The 17830-nt window shown below is 36.3% G+C and overlaps 1 protein-coding gene across 1 annotated transcript in view; it reads right to left on the reverse strand.

The window, feature by feature from the left end:
- The window catches only part of LOC131432826 (mucin-19-like), a 219383-nt gene that overhangs the window by 49520 nt on the left and 152033 nt on the right, over positions 1 to 17830 (reverse strand). The window lies entirely within an intron of this gene.

The raw sequence follows: 17830 nt of genomic DNA on the forward strand, positions 1-17830 counted from the left end.
CCAACGACGATAGTAAAGTATTGTGGACCTGGAAGAGTTTTTGAGTCCTCCTTTACATAAGTCTCATCGTCCATCAAAACGCATGCATCCGGACACAGCAAAACACGCGAGTACAATTTTCGGGCCCTTGTTGCTGCCCGCTTCTTCTGTTTTACACTTTGTTCCGAGATTTTCTGCTTCTTGTAGGTCTTCAGGTGATTCCGCCTCTTGATACGCTGGATCTCGTTCCTGCTTTTTTTGCCCAAATCAGGTATTGACATTGATTTGGACTTCATGATTAGAGATACCATTTTTTGGTCCAGTTTCGGGTTGAAAGAACCGGGTTTTCTGCCTCATCCAAAGAATAGTGTTCCCCAAACTTATTAATGATATTTTTAACACTGGCATGATGAATTCCAAACCGCTTCGCCACTTTTCGCATGCTGCATGCTGTGATCGGAGCATAAAAAACCATCACAAATACATGCGTACAACACAAATGTATGTGGATAGCTTATTTTCGATACACTTATACCGGTATTGACAAATTCCAGATACCGGTTTCAGAAGTACCTCTTTTCGTTTCCTCAGATATGGCCTAAACGCCCTGAGTACTATTTCACTCTATAGGTTATACTAGTTTATAGACAAACCTTTTTGCTTTTCAAAAATCAAAGAAAATTATTTTGAAAAATACCACACGTTTATATATGAGAATATGTGAGATGTGAGAAAGGTGTCATTACACCACTAGGTTGAATTAAACAGGTTTTTTTTAAATTGATTTTAATTAATCGAAAATTGACAAATCCTAGAAAACCCTTTGGACAGTTGGCTTTCAAAAAATTAGTCAAACTTTTCAATAAAAATATTTAAAAAAACATCATTGAGTTCCACACTCCACAATATCGAATAGAAATTTATGGTCTATTTACAAAAACGCTATTGATTCTTTGGAGAAAAATTGGTGTCTAAATAAATAATTATGTTCCCTGTCAACCGTTCATACATGACAAAAAAGGCTCTTTGATGAAAAAAAATCCATGCCGAAATTTACAAGTCAATCGTGTGATTCAAACTCAAAATTTAAAATTGGTAACAAACCCATCCGTGAGTGTTTATTTTATCTTATTTTTTCTGTAGTGGTGTGTCATCACTCGTTGTTTACAGTAATGCGAATAGGAGAAGCAGGATACTGGTGAGATCGTTCCATAGAGATATTTCGCATTTTTGTTAGTTACAATTTAATTTATTTACAAGGTCCCTATTAAAAATCGGGATAGACGAAACTCCGTCGATTATTCGGGGAACGTTTGATCAATGGATCTATTTTTCTTCGGATTGGATGCTAAGTTTAAGGGACGGCTAGGATCTAATACTTTTGAAAATTCCTTTATTATTTTCTTATAGTAAAACATTTCAAGAATTGTCTGTGAAATTTTCAAGTCTACCGAAAAAAAAAATTCGGGAAGTTATGGGCCTTTACTTTTGCTTACCTCATACTACGAAGAAGTAGGAGCTCAGCACTCAGGCCCAAGATTTCTGCTTAATTTGACTAAAAAACTTGACAAAACATTCTTGAAATGTTCCATTATAACAAATTATAAATTAAAATATATGATTTTTATAAATGTTGGACCCTACGAGCTCCCTTGAGTAATAAATTGTTTTCATTGATTTTATAGACAAAAAACTTTAAACGCGTTTTTCTCGAAAAAAGGTTTTGAAAGTCCATCGTCATTCAAAAACTACTGCACCAATTTTCTTCAGTTTTTGCACACATTTTCTACATATAAAAAACCAGACCCCAACGTTTTCCTTTCCGTTGTTTGTTACTTTGGGAAGGTTTTACAGCTATAAAATGGCGGATTTTTTCGTAAAAATCGTAATTTTCACTTTGAACAATCACCAAAAATTCAAAATATTAAAAAAAAATCAAACAAAAACGTTGGGGTCTAGCAAAACTTCTACTCTATCTATGCTGCTTTGATTTGTTCACTTCTGATTAGTCTGCGCCTAGATACAGTGGACACCGCAAATCATGATTTTTAAGAAGCATTCTCAAAAATACCTCTTCTTATTTGTCAATATTATTCCACGAAAAAATTACAAAATGTTGTTCGAATGATGCTTTTTATCAGTGCTAATTTAATATTCGATTGATGAAAATTGCTATATATCTTGCCAGTATTACGTCTGTCTATTGACGGAAAATAGAACACAATGAATTAAAGGTAGGAGTTGATAGCGAACCTCCCGACAGCCGGCTGTCCGGAGTTTTACGAGTTTCGGAAAAAAGTTCGTATTTTAGTAGGAATCACATATTAAGCATTTCGGAAGCTTAATTGGTTCTGATCAATAACGGAGTAGAAACACACATTATTACATAATGCTAATTCTATTTCAATACTAAAAAAGTCTATTTGGACAAGAAAAAGAGTAATTCTGGTAAAAGTGTGTTGTATCATTTTGGAAGGATTTGTTATTTTTTCGATTTAATCTGTTTAAATAGAATCGGTAAGCCTTTTTCAAAAGACAGCCAAGATCAATTTTTCGAAAAAAACGAAGTATGCAAAGTGGCTTTTAGTGGTAATGACTACATGTAATTTCAATTCAGTTTCATCGAATCTTGAGGTATTGTCCCATTTTTTCGAGTTGTTGCGAAATTTCTCAACAATAACGAAATCATCATGATTTTTGAATCTACCACAAATACCAAAACGTGATCTGGATCTGAATTCGACAAATTGATTATGATAACTTTGAACATAACGATGCTTGTTAGTAATTGGTTATTTCGGTTGTAATACAAATTTGTTATTTACCGGAACACCTTTCTTACGTATCAAACCAGTGTCCCCAGGATAAATCCCGGCCACTATTTCGTCAATACACAACAACCTACTGTTGCAGCAGCGCGTGATGTACGCGTTAGAGAGTTCGTTGTACCTTTCTACGGGCACCGGCATCTCGTGTTCTCTTCGTTCTCCATTCGTGGCCACTTGGGATTTGTGAGCTGCGAGTTCCTGCGAGATAGAGGCCCATCTCGGGTGGTTCTGTTTGATTTTTTTTCCCTTGACGAAGAGGAACGGACGGGAAACCGGACGAGGAAAACTCGTTTTTTTCTTTTTTTTTCAATGCACGAAGCCCAAAAGGAACTCTCGACTGCATCAAATTCAGCCTGCGGCAGCCAGGCAGCGAAAGAACGATCGAAGATGAGATTATTATTTGAGCGAAGGGAAGCCGGAGTCAAAGTTTGAGACACTTGTGTGCCTCTCTCCTTTCGTTCGTTCTCGTGCATCACGCAAATGCCCACATCACCGTGTTTATGTGCCCAGCCAGACGACGGGACAGCATGTGAGGATCGGAGTTACGAAGATGAAGTAAGGAGTAGTATGAAAATAAAAATAAAAAATGAAAAAAAACGAACAGAAAAGAAAGAAATCTTTTATGCGATTGTGGGTAGTGTAAAGTTTTGTACACAAAAAAAAACCTTCATCCAAAGCGTAGTTCAGCGTCTTTTGCTCAGCTCGGTTCTAAAGACGGAGAGCCAGACCAAAGCAGACGAAACATCAGATCAAAACAAAAGTTTGTAAAGTCGTTGGATGAGAAGAAGTGAGCATATAATTATAAAGTTTACTCTGTAAATAAAGAAACGGGTATTCGAACTCTGAAGAGCTAAAACGCGTTGCAAACTGTTTGAACTAATTTGGAACTCTTTTCCAATCTTTGTGTGTTTCGCATCTCATGAATCTATTAGAAGAAACATTAACTGATCCTTCTTTTCGACTTGATTGTCGTTCAGTATTCTTCCAAATTTAACGACCAACTGAAAAGAATAAGATTCGTTAAGCTTATGATGACATTAACTGCTGGGATGCAGTTTGCTTTTATCGCATCATCATCGCGTTAAGTCAAAGCCGTAATGCACAATAGAATAACATGATAATTACTCTTAATCTGTTTGCACTGTGAATTCTGCGAATTAGCACTAGAATTCGCGACAAGATAGAACAAAAAAAAAACACAATTTTATTCGCAACACCACTCGCGCGACTCCATCTCAGACGGCACGGCACCATTAATGGTTTTGTCGGTGAGCGGTACAATGTTACGTATATGTGTCATGGGGCTAGGCAAGACTAGGATAGGCTAGGCATTCGCAAATTGACGTTACGGGGGTAAATGGGAAGTGGGATCTGCTCGATCGCTAAATGACGTCATCCGACAACGGTGTCTAATACGCTGTGAACACTTGAAATGCTTCGGTTTCGGATATACAGAATAAAGTGAAGTTTTTTTTGGAGAAATGCTTAGATTGAAGACGAAATAATAAAATTCTGAAAGAGCTTGAAATAACGATTTCAAATATGCTACGAGGTATGCCTAAAAAGTTATAACTAAGCAAAAAGTTGTAACAACTTTAAGCTTGTACATTATTTCGATTCAGTAATCATTTGCCTATATGTGCGTACAGTAAACCATGTCTGTGATAATCGTTGCTCCCATCAGCGGTGAAGCTCACGTTGTAATACGATTTTTGTGAGCAAAAGGAATCCAGCTTTTGAAACTCATCGAGATTTATGGCTAGTCTACTGTTTTTTTTAATAAATTGAACACATGTTCATAATGAAGAACGGACTGGTAGGAAAATTTTGCAAACCGATAAAATTGTTGTTTATCTGATGGACCAAAAACTGTGACCTAATCGTCGTTTGACAATTGGTACCCTAACTGAAGCATTTTCTCGCCTTGAACTCGTTACTGTCTACGCAATTGTCACGAAAAACTTTCGTTTTTTGTTACTTTGGGGAGTTTTTACAGCTTCAAAATGGCGGATTTCTTTGAGAAAAATCGCGTTTTTGACTTTAAACAATTCCAAAAAATTCAATTTTTTTTAAATCAAACAAAAACGTTGGGGTCTATAAAAACATCTAATATATCTATTTTTTTCTAAGAAGCGTCTTCAAAAATACTCCTTCACCGGAATACCCCTAAAGGAAGCTGGTGTGCAGCGATACAAAAAATGCTTAAAAATAAACGGTGATTATGTGGAAAAGTGAAGTAGATTGGTAAGATACTAATGAAATATGCGACTGATTATACATTTGTTCATGACAAAATGTGCCGAATTTGCCTTGTAATAAATTAAGAAAAAAAAAATAAGACGTCAGTCTGGCAGCGACTGGCACAGTAGAGAAGGCAACAAGTGATTATAAATATACTCTCCTACACAGTGTTTGAGCGGAGAGTAGGTCTAACACATGGATCAATAAGTCCCGAGACTAAAGCAGAGATGGCGCTCGTAGTAAACCAGTAACCACGTCTTTCTAGAGTACTAACCTTTGCTTGAAACGGGTCAAAATTTTAAGTCGATCCGACCAGAAACAGCTGAGTTATCGAGGTTGGAGTAAAGTCGTTATGTAGTTTGTTTAAAAAATGGAAAAACCCGAGTTTCGTGTTTTGATAAAAAATTGTTTTTTTTTATGGGTAAAAACACCGTGCAAGCGAAACAATGGATTGAAAAATGTTATCCGGACTCTTGTCCATCAAAAGCAACGATTTGTCGGTGGTTCGCCGAGTTTAAACGTGGTCGTACCGACACAAATGACGCGGAACGCTCGGGTAGACCTGTGAAAGCCGTTACACCGGAAAATGTGAGTGAAGTGGCAAAAATTATAATGAAAGATCGTAAAGTGAAGCTCCGTGAGATTGCTGAGATGACACAGATATCATATGGAAGTGTATTTACTATCATTCAAGAAAAATTGAGCATGAAAAAGGTTTTTTCCAAGTGGGTGCCGCGATTGCTTTCGATGGAACAAAAACAGCAACGAGTCGATGATTCAGAAAGCAGTTCATCGAAAAAAAAACAGCGTTGGAACCATTGTATCACCCTAGAAGGAGATTATGTTGATGAATAAAAAAAAAATTGCAAAAAAAAATGTTGTTTCCATTGTTAGTCTCGGGACTTATTGATCCATGTGTTATAGCGAGAAGACTAGTGTGTTATTGTCTGGTGATAAGGCAGAGGAGATGTTTGGATATGAGGTACCGGCCGTGAGGCGGCTAGGATTTTCTCATTCATTTGGTTTATTAAATATATGTTTCCACTCAGTCATTGCAAAACTGAACTTAGGTGACTTTACGTCAAACCAACTAAAAATGAATAAGCCGTAGTTTGGGGGTACACAGAAAAATATATGAATTTTACATGTGACATAAACTTACAAACCATATAATTCATAGCTACTTGATTTTCAAATGACGCAATATTCCACGCGCACAAAATTTTACACGATCTGAGTGTAATTTGCAATCGGTTACCAATTACCGCAGTATGGATTTATATGTATCAATTATTCAGCAAGCAGATATGTGCTTCTGTGGTTCAGTCGATTAATTGATGTGCTTTTTGAACTAATGTTTCTCGGTTCAAGTCCCGCTGTTGCTACCGATCTTTTGTTTTTTATTTCTTTCAAGCTCAAGCTTTTTTTTCTGTGCTGTGAACACCCGTTTTGTTGACCTACAATTGTACTTCTTGATTAAAGATTGATTCATGAACCTTAGAAAAAAGTTCCCAAGAAAACTTGTTGACACTTAGCTACGAAGCATCAAAACAATTGCATATCTACCTGGCAAATGTATTTGATATTTTCCGTGTTGCTACTAGATCGAGAGTCATGTGCTTCGTAGAACCAGCTCGCGATTCAACTGGTGTGCTGGCCCTTCTTCTAGCTCATGAGCTGGATTGGGTTCTAGCTCGTGAGCTGACTCATGTGCTGGCTCATTTGCTGACTTGAGTGTTCGTTCTTTTTTTTTATTCAATAATATAATATCATTTTTAGGCACACGGTGTCCGCTCTTGCCTTGTCTCTTGTCAGTAAGTTGGACTACACAAATCAATATTATAGTCAATCCAAATGATTAGTGGCTTTCACATGAGGTGATATTGGCAATACTCGACATTTTGAGTATGCTATTGATGATGAATAATCGTGTGCATTCAAATGGGAATGACGTATTGACGAAGGATTTACAATACTGAATATTGACTATAATATTGCCTCATGTAAGGGCTATACCACTTCAATATATCAATTAATTGGCATATAGTATTCTTTCCTCAAATTTTGGAAAAAAAATCAACGTTCAGAGCATTCAATATTGCAACCAACGTCTAAACATTCAAACTAGAATTGTATGTGATGTTTGTGTAGTTTCCACTACACTATCAAAAGAATTGTCAACAATCACGTTTCAAACCAATTCGCAACAAAAATATGGGAAAATTATCTTTTTCTTTCAATATTAATATAGTGACGTTGAATAAACTCACACCTGATTATGAATGATCATTTTCACGATTAACAGCCATGCAGTGATTTTCACTAAAACATGATGATATTTAGATGTCGGAAGTTCAATACGCAATAGCAATAAGCTATGCAAATACAACGAAAAAACATTTTGAATACTGATTATAGAAACAAAAGACTGTTTTATTACAATGTTGATTAACTTTCGTGCACTGTTTCGATTAAACCCTATTAAACGCTATTTATCATGAATTTGATAAAAAGAAATAACAAAAGCGCAAAAATTAGCTTTATAGCGTTTGAGCGTTTTTGTATTTTTATTGAATAAAATAAAAGAATGGACACTCAAATCAGCAAATGAGCCAGCAAATGAGTCAGCTCACGAGCTAGAAGAAGGGCCAGCACACCAGATGAATCGCGAGCTGGTTCTACGAAGTACATGACTCTCGATCAAGTAGCAACACGGCACTGTGCTTCAGACTTCGTGTGCGTGTTTTTTGCTAGCTCGCGTGTTTCGTACTTCAGCGAGCCACGAGCTCTATCGATACGGCTCTCTTTTCTTGCTAGCACACGTCTGGTCTGGTCTGGTTTGAAAAAGCACAGCACACGGGCTGTATGAGAATTGGCTCGTGTGGTGAACGTGTGCTGGGCCATCACTGCTTTTAACCCTTTCACAATCACAAGATACCCAGGACAAAATATGTCAGTATAACACAATATTTTAGCTATTGTGGGTGTAAAGTAAGAGATTACCAACAGAAAAACATAGCAGGGTGCATAAGTTTCCTATAATATCATGGGAAATATTTATTTCTATAATCCTCAGAAATAAATAAACGAAGAGTTGGGTTTATTATATCGTAATTTAATTTATTACTTTAATTGCTTTCATTATCAGAATAGTAAAATAAATAGTTAGTTATGGATTTCTACGGAACGGTTTCGTGTACTTGTTTATTTTCTATACGTCGTTTTGCACAAACTTTTTGAGTACAAAAAAGATTGATAGTTCTTTTTTTTTATTCGTTCAGAAACACATTTGTCGCCTTGGAAATGAATTTTTTTTAACATTCAGTAAAAAAACATCGATTTAATAATAATTGAAGAATCTATAACGATTTATATAGAAGGGACAAATATTTCCTATGGACGTTAAGGGGTTAAAGAAATTTGTAGATACTTTTTGTCCACGCTTGGCGAGTGACTATCAATAAATTTATATTTTCGAATTCCTAAATTCCGATTGAGGATATTTTTAAGACCTGTTTGACAAGTAAGTTATTGAAAAATAAATTTAGAAATCCTGGAAGTCTGAAATCAATTTGTTGTGAATTTCTCAATTTGTGAATGAAAATGAACATTGCATTCAATTCGGTTTTGCTCCCTACGCAACCCAGTAATTTTTTGCTCTCATGTGTGAAACGCATTGAAAGTTTGTAAAATTCACACAATCAATCAAGTAGTACGTAGAATTATCGATATTTGAATATGTGAAAAAAAGCATGTCAGTTTTATTCGTATTCACTTCATCCAGTTATGTCTCTGACATTAGCCTCTCGTCTTTCTGCCACGTAATCGAAAACATTCAATAATCACTAAATTCAAATTTCAAAAGTACATCAGAAAATTTACTTTTAAAAGTTCTTCCAAAAATTAAAAAAAAAGTAAAAAACGTACATGTTTTGGTATGAACACGATTGACGCCAAACTGAATTGACTCAGTGTCATCCAGCTCACTAACATCTGCCTGTCACATGAAAGTGCGTTTACAAAGTCAATCTATGGAACGACATAAATGATGGTTTATAAGATCATTTGACTATCCTGTTTAGCCCCGATCTCCCCTAGTAATCGTACATTAGTACACTGAAATTTTTTTTTGCAAATTTTTTGGCGAAATTTTTTTTTATGGATTTCCGAAGTTTTCTTGCCGTTTCCTAAAGTTCGTGTTCATTTCATCGATGAGATTTTTTGTTTGTTTAAACTGTCTTCTAGATTATGATATCCACACGATTCGATTTCCAGTTTAAGAAAATTAAACAAAGAAACTTTTCCGCACAATTTATCGTTTATTCTTTACCTCCTTCAACCATTATTATTGTCACACCGTGATGACAGTTTTGCGTCGTTTGATCACAGATTCTTGGATACCGGTGCTCAACCGGTCGAAGCTAATATCATCACTCTGATCGAACGGTTTGCTACAAAGTGTGGCTGTGTGTTGGATAGCTGGTCGTTCAGAATCACAAAAAAGTAACATAAAACATAAAGCGGAACGAAAGATTGTAGCGTGTTCTGGTGCAGCAGGTAATGCAACGCGCCACCATCTCTCGTTTGATGTCGATCCGATCAGCGTGTCGTTACGCTGCCTACTGTGATTGGATGGACCGACTCGTGGTGCACAGAATCTATGCGGAGTATGTAGAATATTGCTAATCCTCCCTCCCCATCTCACTGCATAAACCCCGCTACATTCCCACGACTGTTAGCACTATTTCGCACCATCTCCTCCATCATCGGTGGCATCGAGTGGATCGCGATCGTCCTTAGACTTGTGCCATTAAATAAACATGATGTTGCATCATTTCGACAGTGTCAGTACCTGCCTCGGGTGCCGGTCTCCCCTGCCCCCCTTGGCGTTGTTGGCAGTCGGCAGTGCGCGAGTGGCACCAACAAGTGGCAAGGGTTAACCAATTGCAGTCGCACCGCGGATAAATGACAATGAATGCACATATCGCATTTTACGATGGTGAGTTTACCAAGCATGCATCTGGCTAATGTTGCACGATCCCAGGTTGAGGGACGAAGTTCCGAGGTGCCACTGCACAGATGAATTACAGATGAATTGCGGTCCGATGGTCGAGGTTCTTGTGACGAGAGAAGTTAATTAGGGATCAGTGGCGAACGACGATTATTGCTCTGTGCGGGTATTTAATTTTAATCTGAATGATATTTCAGAATATTATTTGCAACGAAGGCGTTGGGAAGGACTCGATTCCATTATTTATCAAATCGATTTTCTTTTATCAAATGTCTGACAGGTGCAAAGAAAAAACAATACGTTCTTGGAAAAGCGCGGATTCAGTTCCGCGGAGGCAGAGCATAGGGAAAAAGGCCCAAAAATGCTTCAATTTTACTTCAATATGCAAAATGTCCAAGTATTTTTTAGATTTTTTTTGCATATATACCCCTTACTTACTATTACTATGGGGCGCCTTTTCAACGTTTACCTCTCTGTGAGAGTGACAAGTTTTTGACATGTCTTCTGTTGCACTAACGTAACAACATCAATATTTCTGAATGTCATCCGGAATATGTTTAGCAATTATTGGATACAAATTTTCAATTGTAGAGGATGTCTAAATATCAGATTCTTAGCATTCGAAACCAATTCTATCAACCTTGAGAAACACCGAAGTGTTCAAAACTAATCGGCCTACAATATTTTTCTTCCAATGAAAACGGTGAATCGGCAATTTTTTCGGAGTTTTTACGTCGACATGTGACAATGGATGAAACATGGATACATCCAGTGACGTAGTTGTTCTAATTTCATTGGTTAGTCGCTGACTTTGTTGATGGGGCGCCTTGATTTCCGTGGTACAGGGGCGCATTGCAATTGACCATCATGGAATTTTTTTTTTCATTGTTGCGAATAAAATCACTAAAATGTATGTGCGGGCGATGGGGGCGGAGGAAAGTGCGGTACTATCTCTGTTGTACTAGTACAGGTGAATCATTTTACATCTTACAGATAACTCATTTTGCTAAACTACATTTAAATAAATGGTTAAACTTTCAGCTACGTTTAGTTTCCATCGGTTAGATGTTTAACATAAAATTTTAATGTGATTCGTTGTAAGCTCATAATTTTCTAAGCATGTTCAGCTGTTTTTGACTTGGAATGATAACCTTATCTAATTTCTCCGAAGTGCGCTTTGTTTATATGATCCGGATTTTTTCAAAGTATCTCTATGGTCTTATGTAGATCCTAGTATTATTCTTACGGAATACCAAATCCAGACCAAAACTTTTTTGTTTTGTTTTGAGTAGATGTGTAATATCATGGCTGAAATATATTAGAACTATTTTTAAATTATCTGATGGTTGGGTTGAAGTAGTAAGTGATTTTTTTTTTCAAGTTTTTCTTTTCATCAAAATTTGTTTGAATTAATTGCTCCGAATATTAATTGAGCTTTCCAATATCGAGAATGAATTTTTTCTCGTTTATCCCGCATTTTCAACATGGGCTAGGTTATGCATTCAATGAATCGTATGGTGAAAAGCTACCATTTTATGCTGATGAACATTATGAGAAGTAGAACGTATAATATTTTCCGTATCAGTTAGCTTTCTGTATATAAAAAAAGAAAAAGCTTTCTGTATATAAAAAAAAGTTTTCCGTCTTCCTCGTGATGAAAATGTCTAAGAAGTCTGCTGTTATTTGCTTCTCCACAAGTGAATTTAATGCTTTTGTGCATGTTATCGAAATATCACACCTCACTTCAGTCGGTATTTAATCAAAATGATAAAATTTCATAATGTCTCATATCAGAAGCATATAAGAAATTGGAAAATACCAATGAAATCCCCATCAGTTGAATTCATGTGGTAAACATGTGGTTGAATTCTACTAAACAAGGCCGAGTGTAAAGGAAAGATGCCAGTATTCATAAAAATTCACCTCGTTCAAAATTATTGAACTTCATCATTTCTAGCTCAAAATTTCATTATTATCCAATTTTCCAAAAGAGTCAACTTAAAACTATTAAGAGCTGTTGATGAAGATTACAGACAGTTATAAATGCTAGTATATTCTATGTTTGAATATAATAAATGTTACAAAAATTGTTGTTAAGGCAGCACTGCTCAAAGCTGCCTTGTTCCTTGCTTCCTCACGAGATTCTATTTATATAACTCAAAAACAATTTGCGAAAAAATTTGCGCTCCATGTATGCTTTCGAGAGCTTTGTAGTATTAGGTAAACAAATTTCGTTTTGCACCCTGATGTCAATCCTAAGGCACTCCTTACTTATGCTTTTTATTTAGCTTGACAATAAAGAACGATTTGTACCCTCAGTAGAATTATATGAAGTATTTTAAAAGATTGCCTCCATACGCCCTGGACTGAGTTTTAAGAGCGCCCTTTTCAATTCTTCTACCGCGATTCTGCGCCCTTAAAACATTCCTAAGGCATTCTTCCAAATTAGGCGTACAAGATTTTTTTTGCTTGAAAATAGATAGTGATTTGCGCCCTCAGTTGAATCATTTGAAGTATTTTAAAATATTTCCACCCTGCGCCCTGGAATCATTCCTAAAGCGCCCTTCCAAATTATCCTTACAAGATGTTATTTATTTAGCTTGAAAACAAAAAAAAATTGCGCCCTCACTAGGATTATTTAATGTATTTATAAATACTTTCATCCTTCATTCCTTCATTTCCCTATCGTGATTCTGCGCCCTGGAATCCAAATTATACTTACAAGAGGTTATGTATTAAGCTTGAAAACAAGTAATAAGTTGCGCCCTTAGTTGGATCAATTAATGTTTACTTACTTTCATTCTGCGCCCTGAAATTTATTATATGGCCCGCCCTTTTCCATTTTCCTCTCGTGATTCTGCGCCCTGGAACTATTCCTAAAGCGCCCTTCTAAATTATCCTTACAAGATGTTATTTTTAGTTAAAAAATAAGTAATAATTTGCGTCCTCACTACGATTATTTAATGTATTCAAAATACTTTCATCCTGCGCCCTGGAAATTATTATATGGGCGCCCTTTTCAATGCTCTTACCGTGATTCTGCGCCCTATAATCATTCCTAGTGTGCCGTTCAAAATTATCCTTACAAGATGTTATGTATTAAGCTTGAAAATAAGTAATAAATTGCGCCCTCAGTTGGATCAATTAATGTTTACTTACTTTCATTCTGCGCCCTGAAATTTATTATATGGCCCGCCCTTTTCCATTTTCCTCTCGTGATTCTGCGCCCTGGAACTATTCCTAAAGCGCCCTTCTAAATTATCCTTACAAGATGTTATTTTTAGTTAAAAAATAAGTAATAATTTGCGTCCTCACTACGATTATTTAATGTATTCAAAATACTTTCATCCTGCGCCCTGGAAATTATTATATGGGCGCCCTTTTCAATGCTCTTACCGTGATTCTGCGCCCTATAATCATTCCTAGTGTGCCGTTCAAAATTATCCTTACAAGATTTTATGTATTAAGCGCCCTCAGTTGGATCAATTAATGTTTACTTACTTTCATTCTGCGCCCTGAAATTTATTATATGGCCCGCCCTTTTCCATTTTCCTCTCGTGATTCTGCGCCCTGGAACTATTCCTAAAGCGCCCTTCTAAATTATCCTTACAAGATGTTATTTTTAGTTAAAAAATAAGTAATAATTTGCGTCCTCACTACGATTATTTAATGTATTCAAAATACTTTCATCCTGCGCCCTGGAAATTATTATATGGGCGCCCTTTTCAATGCTCTTACCGTGATTCTGCGCCCTATAATCATTCCTAGTGTGCCGTTCAAAATTATCCTTACAAGATGTTATGTATTAAGCGCCCTCAGTTGGATCAATTAATGTTTTAAAAATTCCTTTCATTTCATCTATTATATAAGGTCGCCCTTTTCCATTTTCCTCTCGTGATTCTGCGCCCTGGAACTATTCCTAAGGCACTCTTCTAAATTATCCTTACAAGATGTTATTTTTAGTTAGAAAATAAGTAATAATTTGCGTCCTCACTACGATGATTATTAAATGTATTCAAAATACTTTCATCCTGCGCCCTGGAAATTATTATATGGGCGCCCTTTTCAATGCTCTTGCCGTGATTCTGCGCCCTATAATCATTCCTAGTGTGCCGTTCAAAATTATCCTTACAAGATGTTATGTATTAAGCTTGAAAATAAGTAATAAATTGCGCCCTCAGTTGGATCAATTAATGTTTACTTACTTTCATTCTGCGCCCTGAAATTTATTATATGGCCCGCCCTTTTCCATTTTCCTCTCGTGATTCTGCGCCCTGGAACTATTCCTAAAGCGCCCTTCTAAATTATCCTTACAAGATGTTATTTTTAGTTAAAAAATAAGTAATAATTTGCGTCCTCACTACGATTATTTAATGTATTCAAAATACTTTCATCCTGCGCCCTGGAAATTATTATATGGGCGCCCTTTTCAATGCTCTTACCGTGATTCTGCGCCCTATAATCATTCCTAGTGTGCCGTTCAAAATTATCCTTACAAGATATTATGTATTAAGCGCCCTCAGTTGGATCAATTAATGTTTTAAAAATTCCTTTCATTTCATCTATTATATAAGGTCGCCCTTTTCCATTTTCCTCTCGTGATTCTGCGCCCTGGAACTATTCCTAAGGCACTCTTCTAAATTATCCTTACAAGATGTTATTTTTAGTTAGAAAATAAGTAATAATTTGCGTCCTCACTACGATGATTATTAAATGTATTCAAAATACTTTCATCCTGCGCCCTGGAAATTATTATATGGGCGCCCTTTTCAATGCTCTTACCGTGATTCTGCGCCCTATAATCATTCCTAGTGTGCCGTTCAAAATTATCCTTACAAGATGTTATGTATTAAGCTTGAAAATAAGTAATATATTGCGCCCTCAGTTGGATCAATTAATGTTTTAAAAATTCCTTTCATTTCATCTATTATATAAGGTCGCCCTTTTCCATTTTCCTCTCGTGATTCTGCGCCCTGGAACTATTCCTAAGGCACCCTTCGAAAATATCCTTACAAGATGTTATTTCTGTAGCTTGAAAATAAGTGACGATTTGCTTTCCTAGTAAGTATTATTACTTCTGCACCCTTCTTGTTTAATTGAATCAGTCATTAAAAAAATTTCGAAAAAATTTGTCCTAATTTCCGAGAAGTTGCAGTTTCATGAGCTGGTTAGTCACTGACTAACTGCGACTAACCGCAACTACAGCACTGGATACATCACTTTACTCCGGAACCAAATCGATCGTCATCGGAGTGGATAGCAACTGGTGAGCATCGTCCAAAGCCCGTCCGAAAATACAACAATCGGCTGGAAAGGTTATGGCCAGAGATGTCCATCTTCTCAGTGTGACGAAGAGCAAGCATAATTTCTCCTTACGCACTGACAACTTCATCGAAAGCTCTTCTCTTTCACATATATACACCACTGTTGTATAAAGTGTGCACACATCATGAGTGCGTTTGTTTATTTCCTTTTACCTCCTCCACTGAACCGCACCAAAGTGCTAGAGCAGAGCTAATAAATTCTCTCAGGTGGATGCAGATACTTTCACAGAGGTGTACAAGCCGATGAGCACTCTGGTGTATGGTTTGCGTAGAAGAAGCGTGGGTCACGCAAAATCAGCAAAATAAAACAATTTATCGTTAAATTTTCAGTTTTCATTGCAAATTTTTCATAGCAAGACCAGATCTACTCTCTATTAATTAAAGTTCACAGAAGTGTTCGCCCGCCATCACGCGCCAGTGATCACTTGGGTGCATTTAGACGAGAGCACTTGAGAGCGATTCGTGCGAAGAGAATGTTATTCTCTCACACCAGCTTCTTTCAACACAAGCACGCACTCAAAGTCTGTCTGTCTGGACACTGAAAAGAAGTGCGCTTTCCTCTTTGTGTGGAGCGGAGCAAATGTATCCGCAGTGTATAATTGAAACCTACGCCCTGGTGTATCACTCTAGTGAAATGCCATCTTTGGTTATGGCCTCGATATTTTGGGATGTGCGCGGTGTCATATTTATCGACTATCTTGAGAAATGAGATACCATTAACCAGAGATGCCGAGTAAAAATTTCATATATCTTCAGACAGGGTTGCAAAAGTCTGTATATTCCAAAAAAAATCTGCAGTTAATTAAGACTGTTTGTGTTGAACACTGTGAGGTGACATTAGCTATTCATCATAAAGTGCTAATGCAGGTATGAGTCGAAGACGAAACGTAAAAATTAGTGATAACATTATATAATTTGTTCAACAGTATCAAGCCTTCAACAAAAAAAACCCTTCTTTATCCACCTAGTGTTGTAATAATGCCTTTCTCTTTCTCCAAAACAGTCTCATGAATCTGTTTTAACTTTTTATTAAATAATTTCTGACACTAATTTGGGCTCATTTTTGACATCAATTAATTCATTCAAGTAGTTCACAAAAGCATGCTTCAGTGTTTATATCACATTCTTGGCATCATTTCTCAAACCAATCGCTTGACATTTGCGTCGCCCATTTGTATGAGAAGAGTGATGCTGATCTAAAAAAACCTTCTTAATCCACCTAGTGGAATATTTATAGATATGAAATTTCCGAAATCGAAATTTTTTTTTTATACCAAAAGTCTTCGAATTGAAGGAAACGTCGAGATTTAGTATCATCTCGAAAAAAATTTTTTTTCACAAAGTCCCAGAAAGTCGATATTTTCAATTTTTTTTTTCGAGATAACACTAAATCTCAACGTTTCATGCAATTTTAAGACTTTCGGCATTAAAAAAAGTTTCGATTTCGGAAATTTCAGGCATTCATTTTTTTCCTATGGTGAATTTTAAAGATCGAAAATTTTCAAATCATAACTGCCGGCAGCACCCCTTACCCGTATCCGATTTAGCTCAAATTTTGCATGGGAACTTTTATCTAGGTGCTTAAACTTTTGAGAACTACCGTTTTACGAAATGAGAGGTGATCCCAAAATAATAAGAAAGCAAAGTCCAGATATTACATTCCTTCCATGAAATTTGACCGTTCAGTTTCATCATACTTCGCAGCCGATTCATAGCGTACAGAATCATTGCATGGCTAGTACTATGATTTTACTGACACTAAAAATCCTTCCAGGTCGGGGCTCGAACATATCCCAAAATATTGGCACCCTTATATATTTGATGGGGACGCATGGTCGACTGTTATTTATTTTTTAGAAAAAATCAAATGTTTTGGTCGTCCACATTTTTTAAAAATATTAAACATACAACTTTGACATGTCCAAAAATTTTTTATTTATCACTAAAAAATCCAGGGTGGTGCAAAAATTGGAAGAGGGAAATAATGTTTCAAAATTTTCAAGTATTTTTTAATGGAAGAAATACATCTTCAAAAATTTTGAAAAAAAAAATGCAAACCTCCCCCATAATGCCTTAAATATATCTGATTTTTTTTCAAATTTTTCGGAGGAGCGGTTTCTTTAAAAATTAAATAAAATAAAAATCAACAGAATCACCCTAGCTCCGTCAATATGGCACTTAAAGGGTTGAAACTTTGAGAAATTTTTTTCTAGTCTATGACCTTTCGAATGTGGTATAACCCTTTGGGGGCAGAATTCACATGCTTATCCTGCTATAGCCTTTCATATACTCAAATTTTCAAAGCTTAACCGCCGGGCAGCACCCTTTACTTATGTCTGATTTAGCTCAAATTTTGCATGGGGACTTTTTTCGAGGTACTTAAAGTTTAAGGCACTAGCGCTTTATGAAATTAGATGTGATCCCAAAATATTGGCACCTTTATATAC

This window comes from Malaya genurostris, chromosome 2 (genome assembly GCF_030247185.1).
Source record: "Malaya genurostris strain Urasoe2022 chromosome 2, Malgen_1.1, whole genome shotgun sequence".
NCBI classification, from domain to species: Eukaryota; Metazoa; Arthropoda; class Insecta; order Diptera; family Culicidae; genus Malaya; species Malaya genurostris.